Raw genomic sequence first — 8,951 nt, forward strand, 5'->3', positions numbered from 1 at the left:
GACTGCTGTGGTCTTGGGAAAGACCTACAGCCGCCTCTTTACCTCGCTATGTTTCTCACGCCTCTTCTTCATCAGCTCCAGTCATCTTCATCCTTACCTGTTGTCATGCGTCGGTGGCCACGATGGGTCGGACACGCTCAACAGGTGTGAAGGTGTTTGGACTTTCAGGTCGGATGTGGTGGGAACATAATTGCCCCTTTAAACATGTCTTTTTAAAAATGAGCATAAACTCTGTTTGAGTGCAACTGCATTACAGTAACAACAAGTTTTATTTGTAGAGATATGATAAAACTTATCCTAGCTTTTTTTTTCTGGAAGTTTTTGATGACATTAAAACCACATTTTTAATGTTTTAGTATATTTGTATCTGACTTTGTGTTTTAAGAACAGCTGAATGCTCCTTTGTTTTTTAACTAAATCAAGTTTTAAAGCACTGCTTCAAAGTTCCTCTGCTTTCTCTGAATCTGTTTTTTAACAAATGTAAAGAAAACTAAACATTTCTTATTATTTCTGATTCTTTTCCATAAACAACACCTGTTGCTTTAAAATGTGTCACCATTCATAGAACTGGCTCGACATTTGATTTTTCCTGACTTTTGGTTGCATTCTGTAACCCTGCGTCTAATGAAATGCTTTATTTCATCTGTTCAATTGGCTCAACTTGTTTGTTTTTCTTTTCTTTTCTCATATTGTTCAAGGTTTTGACTCTTAAAAGCACCAGAGCTGATATGCAGCTCTGGTGATGTGACGGAGTTCATCTTTTCAAATTCAGACGGGTTGCAAATGGAAATGGAAAGTACGACTCGACTGAGTCCAGTGGAGGAGCTGCAGACATCCACAGCTCAGGTGGGAGGATCTGTTTACAGGACAGCTTTAGAAAGAGCGACAACAAAATGAAATCATATAAAGTCTCATTTAAAGTTTTTCTCAAGTAAGATGAAACCAGAACTGATTTGTTTGGCCTTTAAAGGAAATCCTATGTCTGGAGAACAACTGGTCCTCTGAGCACATCGTCTCCATAGACAAGCATAGTGGTGGCAGCAGGATGCTGTGGGAATGGGGCTGCGAAGCTGGAATTCAGTTGAGGTGTTTACATCCCAGATTTGGTTAGAATTTTTTCTGATGTGATTTGTGATTTTATTTATGTAGCACATTTTCACCAACAAGGCAATTCAAAGTGCTTTATGTGAGTTAGAGGAAATGCAAACAAAATAACAGAAGAAAAGCAAGAGAAAAATAAAAGTACAAATAGTTTACAAAAAGGTAAAAGTATAGAACTACTTATTGGTTCCCCGTGTTAAATAAGAATAAGAGTTTATAAACTAGTAAGGGTTTCTCTGGACTCATGACTTGATAAAACTAAACGTTGGTTCTCCATGTTTGAGTCTATAAAGTAGAGGGTCTTAAGTGTTGATCTAAGGCAGTGTTTTTCAACCACTGTTCCGCGGCACACTAGTGTGCCGTGAGTGATCGTCAGGTGTGCCGTGGAAATTATTCAATTTCACTACGGTACCGTATTTTCCGGACTAAAAGCTGCTACTTTTTTCCTTAACTTTGAACCATGCGGATTGTAGCCCGCTGTGGCTTTTCTGCGGATTTTTCTTCAACCACCAGGGGGCTCTCTAGCAGGAAGTGAATAATTGGAACAAAGAAGAACGGCTAATTTTCATTTAGAACAAGCACATGCTAGCAGCAGGCACGACGGAGAAATGTTTTCAAACTCATATCATGCAGCTTTTAAGTTGAGGGTTGGCACTACAGGAGGGAAATAGAGCCGCTGCATTTAAGCTCGGTGTGAACGAAACCATGGTTTGACTTTGGAGACGGAGTGGTGCGTCCAGCAGATTTATTAGGACGAGGCATTCTGCTGGGTCCTAATGGAAAACCGAGAGCAGCTTCCAGTTTTTATTTTATTTTATTTTTTTAATTGAGGGTGCTAGTATGGTGCGCTCTATAGTCCGAAAAATACCGTAATTAGTTTAAAAAGATTTTTTGAAACTGAATTGTCTGCAAATAATGCCATCTTCGAGTATCTGCTGTAGTAGTAGCAGCGGCGTAATCATGTAATGTTCTTACCACTAGATGGCAGTAGGTACAGAGCATTTTACATTAAAACAAGAGAATTAGTGATGCACGAATGTTACAGGTAGCGGTGAGAGCACTGAATCTAGAAAGACTGATGACAGTGATGGAAAAGACAGTGAAGCTCAGCAGTAGTTGGAAAGAGCATGAGTCCATTTCCCACAACATATCTGTGTGAAGTGAGCTTCTCAAGCCTGGTTACTATAAAAACTAAAAACAGAGAGACAGAGATGTTGAGGAAGAGCTTTGTCTTTCTTCAATTTCTGCCAGGAAATCAGATCTGTTTTCATCCAAACATGCACAGGTTTCACACTAGGTGGGTAAAATATACAGATATTGACATTTTGTACATGCAACTCTTCATATTGTAACAGTGAATATGAAGTGAAATGTTTCCCAAATATTATTGCTTCTTTCAGAATAAGAATTATTTTATGTATTCTGGCTATAAGATGCTTGTGGATTAGTTTGTAAAACACTTTGACGTTTTCTACAACTTCTTTAAATTTAACACCACAGTGTTGTGGCTGTTCAGGGGTATTTTTGAAGTGGATATGTTAGGTGCAGTTTGAAATAAGAAATGTAAAATGTGATAATACATTTTTGTGTTTATTTGATTCCTATTCAAGAGACTTTGATAAGAATGACTATATATAGGCGGCTACAGAGTATCTTTATTTCCATTTTTAGTTGGTGGTGTGCCTCGAGATTTTTTCAATTAAAACGGTGTACCTTGACTCAAAAATGGTTGAAAAACACTGATCTAAGGTAATGAGTTGTTTCTCTAGATGAGTTTCTCTGGATTCGTTGCGTGATCTGAACCTTTTCTGTAACGTTGAAAGATCTAAATAGGACTTTCTGTGCTCGTTTCTAAGAGTGACTTCACTTTCCTGCAACTTCGAACAATTGAAACAGACAAATCACGCACTCATTCGAAGCATTGGCATCTCGTTTTCAAACCGTTTTAACATTTTCACTTTCGAAACCCTGGTGAACTCCTCCTCCTCTCCGTCCTCCGTTTCCATCCTCCCGCCGCTCTGGGTCCGTCGGTCCCCACTGTAACCGGCAACTTTGTCTTCTTTCCCCCCCTTTGTGGCCGGGACAAAGGGGTCCAGTGCCCTCTCACAGGCTAGGTTACAGGCTGTCACATGAGGCGGACACTCTTGGACCGCGCAGCGTTATCTACTGTGACAACTCCGATTACTTCCACAGCCTCCCATCTGATCAGCACATCCCATTCAATTAGTGGCAATTAGTCCTGGTCCCCCCCTATTCTCCACAGCTACAAACCACACCTCCTCCTCCTCTTCCCTTCTTTGCCACCTAACCCCTTTACTCCTGCCCTGCTGTGATGCTCCAAAAAAAGAAACTCTGAGCCTTCAAGAAACAACCTGGCACTCTGGCTGGTGAGCAACTTTGGGTCAAATTGCAGTCTTCCCCTTCGGACTCCCGCCTTCGTCCCCGCAGCCCCCTGCCCCTCATCCTCCAATTATCCTCTCACACACACCCACACACGCACACAATGACTCATTCACACATTCATACTCAGATGCACCACCAGAGCACATATTCAAAGTGACACATCGCACAGAAACCGTCTGGTTTTCTGCGCACAAACTCTCACAGGTCCGGTACTGAGACTCGCAGGAAGGTTTTCGTTTGCTTCACGCCGCGGTGCTTACAAAACGTGAAATGTTAAATGCATTAACGTAGAGCAGGAAGTTCTTAAGAGCACGTTAGAGTCAGTCATGGCAAAAAAATTACAATTTTCACACAGTCTGCAAAGACCTCTGTGAAGTTTACAAAACTCTAGCCTGGTCATTGGCTTCCTAAGTAGCTCCACTTGATTCTCATCTCTTTTCACTGGGGTTTCTCCTATTGACTTGGATTCCTCCTGTAGATTTTCAATGGGGCCAATCGGCGAACAGAAAAAGAAGCTGTGAGCGATTATTTGCTGTACAGTTTTAGAAGTGTAGTCTGCCTGTAGTTAATGGCAGCGGAGGAAGTGAACGGAGACGTTCAGTCCATGTTGGCCACGCTTCCAGATACTGGCAGCCATCTTGTTCAACTCAGCACTTCTCTCTTCGCAGAGAAGGATGGTTGTTTATACTTTTTTGCTTTTTCACAGAACGTCATAAAATGCCTTTGGGAAATTTGTTGCAAATTCCCAACGATAAAATAAAAGAGGAAAGCATAAAACTCTTAGATTAGACGACAATGCTGTTGTCGCCATCTATCATGTTGCCTTCAGGCCCATCTGAAGGTCTCGACCCCCGGTTTGGGAACTATAGGCTGGATATATGAATTCAGGCTACAACACAAAAATTCACAGCATCATCCCAAGGCCTTAGTTTAGCTGTGTATTCCCTTTGTATGCTGCCAGCCCCCCCCCCTCTCCCACGGCGCTGTGAGTTTGCACACACCTGGCCTTCACAAATGAGGGCCCTGCAAACACAGCAAGCGAGGGGAGAAATCAGGATGCACGGAGGCGGGAGGGGAGGAAAAATGGGTGTTCGGTCGTCAAGGTCTTTCAGCATTCCGATGGAGCAAAAAGTTAATGACGGCTCCATTGTGTTGGGGGGGAAAGCTGGCCGGAGGAGAAGTGTTACAGGGAATCACCGCCTGTACCAGTGAGCAGCAACAAAAGGGGGCCGGCCGTGAGCCGTGTCAAGTTTTCCCTTTAAAAATTATTCAAAGGCGATATTTATTTCATTCCAAAGGACTTTGGGAACATTTCGGCCATTTCGAACGTGCAGAACGCATGCATCGACTTTCTCTTCTGAAAACAACTGAAGAGGAAAAGCAGGGAAATATTATATAACACGAGATTGATTGAATCACTTCTTGATCAAATTAAATCAATTTATCACTCAGTAACTCCCTTTCGGGTTTTTTCTTTTTTTAAAGCCGCCCCAGCATGCCCGCCTTCCCTGCAGGCCCTAATGCGTGCTGACAGTTTCCCTCCGTAATTGGTGATCACACCCAGATGGATAGTCCCTTAATTTGCTGTTCCCAATAATGCCGGGCGGGCAGCTCAAGGGAAAAGGGGCAGCGGGGGGGGGGAGGGGCGGAGGGCGGTGGAGAGCTGCAGCGCTAGTGGAGGTGAGGGGAAGAGGGTGGGGGGCATTTGTGATTTGTTGGTCATAGATACGAGAGCAGTAAACACCCTGGGCTGCAGACCCGACAGTTTGACCAGGCTTTTGTTCACACGTCCGTTGAAAAGCAGCTCCCTCCTCCTCCTCCTCTCTTCTTCCTCCTCTTCCTCCTTTCCGAATAAACCCGGTCTCTTTCCAGCTCTTCCCCTCTGCTTTCAAAAAGTGATCGTGTTGCTCCTCGGATTCTCTCCTGCGTGTGCGCGCCCGCTCATCCGGGGCTTTTTGTCGTAGAGACAGGATGAGGAAGTGATGTCTCGTGTCTCCCCCCCCCCCCCCCGTGGTCCTTTCTTTCCCCCCCCCCGCCCACCTTTTCCCAAACTAAACGGATTTCTGCGGCTTGTGTGAATGAGGCGTGAACGCAGACAAAGAGCAAAATGAAGTTCCCGAGGTTATAGGTTACAATCCGGGTAGGAACTTTGACTCATGTGTGGTCGCGTTGGCTTTAATAGGGAGAACACAAATAAGGTGATGGACTGGGTCGAGACCCTCTGTTCCTAATGAGGGCAAGCCGCCGTGACCCTGGAGAGCCAGAGGACGAAGAAAGGCCCCTTTGGATGATCCAATTGAAGGGCTGGAATTAGTTTAAGAACGATGCAGGGGCCAATTGAAAGGTGAAACCACCTGCTCTAAATAAAATCAAATGAGAACTTAGTTTAAGGGATTATTGAGGGGAATACCAGTGCACTATAGCAGCTAAATGAGACGTTCCCGATTCGCCGTCATGGCGGTTTATGGGGCAACATTATAAAAGTGCGCGAAATTTTGTCGACGTTATGCTAATGTCAAAAAAAATATTTTTGTTTCTGTTAAATAAGAAACGATGATGCAAGAAATGAATGTTTGTTCTCCACATAAGTTATTAAGACAGTCCTACCACTTCCTGTCGTCTTCTTCGTCTTTAGTGACATCCTGTTGTTGATCACATGACGGAATAAAAGTGTACGCTAATTTCGATACAACTGAAAAAACACATCATCCTGGTGCAAAAACCTTTTAGTGAAAACATAACTTGTTTTAAAAAAATTGCCATGTTTTCATTACACAAATTTATTTTTGTAATTCCAATTTGCGCAAATATGTTGTCAAGGGAAACGCTGACTTCTTCAGACTCCTAATACTCAAATAATTCGCGTATCTGACAAAGTTATGTCTCATAATTCTGTTTTATGGCTAAGGAGACATTCAGATGAAACTTATTTCATGTTCATTGCTGGATGTTGGCGTGGAATAACAAGCAACTATCAATAAAAACCAACCTTAGCTTTATAGCAAAGACAGTCATCAGCTCAGCATGTCAGCCCAGGATCTCTGACTCTGCAAACACAATGTCCTCTACGATTACTGGCGGTGCTGCTAATGCAGAGCAAATGGTTGCTATGAGGAGTCAAGATTACACTTTTTGCCCAAGGACCTTTTTTTTCACCTTCCCGTCCATCATGCTCACTGTGTGAAGTAACCTTGTTTCTCTGGTTCTGGTTGTTTTCAACTTTTCAGTCTTTGTTCCGATCAGATGTGACTGCGGCCGTTTCATTTTTTGCCATTTTAATTATTTACGGAAGTAATTAAGTCTGTATCACATGTCCTGTTCTGAGGGCATTTTATCCTCTCGTATTTATACTTCAGAAACACGGAAAGTTAAGAATTGCCAATTAGATATCCCTGACAGCGTGAAAAATGTAGATTTTCAATAATTGCTGAAAAGTTTATGTTTGTTTCACGTTAATTAGAACCAATCAGTGAGCGTGGGTTAGGTTTGTTTGTGAGTTTCTTTTTCTCCTGTTGATACAAAGTGCTTAAAGTCTGTAGTTTTCTACATTTTTTATGGAAGTTTTTAAATATTGAGAAAGAGCCCATGTTAATCCTTTGGCTTTTTTACATCTTCATCAGTAAGTGAGAAGTCCTGTTAATGAAAACAAAAAGGGAAGACTCCTAAAAAAAACATGAACCTTCACAACATCGCTGACATTTATCAAGGCAATAATCAATATTATCGCTGAGTTATTCAACTGAGTGACTCAGGACTCTTATATATTTTAATAAAAGTCCATTCAGCATGTTAGCTGATAAACATGAGTCATGTTCTTTACCAACAGAAAGACAAAAATAAAAAGGTGAAGTTCCATAATGAGGTAATTTAATTTCTAATAAAGTTTTATTTTTTGTCCTGGTTGTAAATTGCTTCTTAAGATTTTAAATTGTAATACATTTAGCCTTTAAGTCCTTTTGTAGGATTGATTGATTTATCAATATCAATGCAGAAAGAAATAAACTGCAAACCTTAAGTTGTTTTCATAAAAAGCTTTTATTACTTCTTCTACAGAGAAGCAAGTTCAAAAATAATTTCATGATTAAATATGAAATATAAAATTTTCTTAACTGTAAACAGTGGTGGAAATTTACTGGGATCGTCACTCCAAGAGTTAACTAGTGTTCTTTAGAACAATTTGTAATTTTTTATTACTCTTTTACTGCTTTTTATTTTCATCCTCTTGCTTCCTTTTGAGGAAGAAGAGAGCAGATTTTGTGTTAAAAAAAAATTCCAAGAATGTGCGTTTTCTCCAGTTATCTGAACCGGTTTCACCTGCTCGTTTTGCTTTCTACTCCATGTTAATGAGGACAAGACGTCTCTTGGATCAGACAACCCAAACTTGTCCCTAATTCAACAGTCACTTCTTATGTGAGATTTGAAGAATGTCATTTTACCGGAGCAGCGAACAAAGAGAAGTTGGGACTCAGCCAGACAATGGCAAAAGCAAACAAGTCTACTTAATAGAATAAGTGAAAATAAAGGAAATCTAATGTGGTCAAATTGACCCGGTCATTCAGGGATGTGCGAAATACCTGCGAGCTCTTCGCACCTCATTATCTGGAGGCGCCTGAAATTATACGGCCGCTTCGGCGCAATAATGCTGATGGAAAATCAATCGGCACCTTTGCGGAGCTGAATGCATAAATCTCAGGGTTCAAATTAAGTCACGGAGAGGATAGAGAAACACAAGCTGACATTTGGAAAAAGTGGCATATGTATAAAGTCTGAAATCCTTTAAACTCCACAATCCTAAAATACTAGGAGGCACGAGGTAACAGGATTGATTTCTCCACGCAGTGTTTGTTTCTATTGCCTACAGCTTCCGTTAATGTTTCAGATAAACAGGAAAGCTGCAAGAAGACAGTACAGGTCAGGTTAACTCATCACAAAACGACAACAAGAAAAACACTCAAATGGATTTTGCAACAAATGTTTACCTCAAAATGTCCTACCTTGTCATATAAACTGTTGGTTTCTCCTTTTGTGACTGACTGCATTACTTGAGGCTTCGCCAAGTTAAAAACTGTAATATAGTTTTATAAAGTTATGAGTTCAACGTGACCAAAATTGTCAGTCTTTCAATTCCTGCAATCAAAGTTGTTTTTTTTAAGGATAGGCAGAGAAAATACAGGGTTTACTCCGGTTGGTGTTTTTCAGAGTAAAGGCAGCAGTTCATCTCATCCCCATCCTGCATGCTGACACATGTCAGCCAAGTGAGGAGATTTCCTCAAAATGTTCCTTTTATACAAAAAAAGTATTTGGAAATATTTGTTTTCGTGAAAAAAATCTCTCTGATGGTGAAGGAGAAGTTAGAAATGTTTCTGACAAGATACGAGACGTATTGTCTGCTGCGCACTAGATTTATATATTTGTGGTGAACAAGGGACAGCCCTTAAATCACTGGA

This window comes from Poecilia reticulata, chromosome 18, assembly GCF_904066995.2.
Source record: "Poecilia reticulata chromosome 18, P_reticulata-male-v2, whole genome shotgun sequence".
Classification (NCBI taxonomy): Eukaryota; Metazoa; Chordata; class Actinopteri; order Cyprinodontiformes; family Poeciliidae; genus Poecilia; species Poecilia reticulata.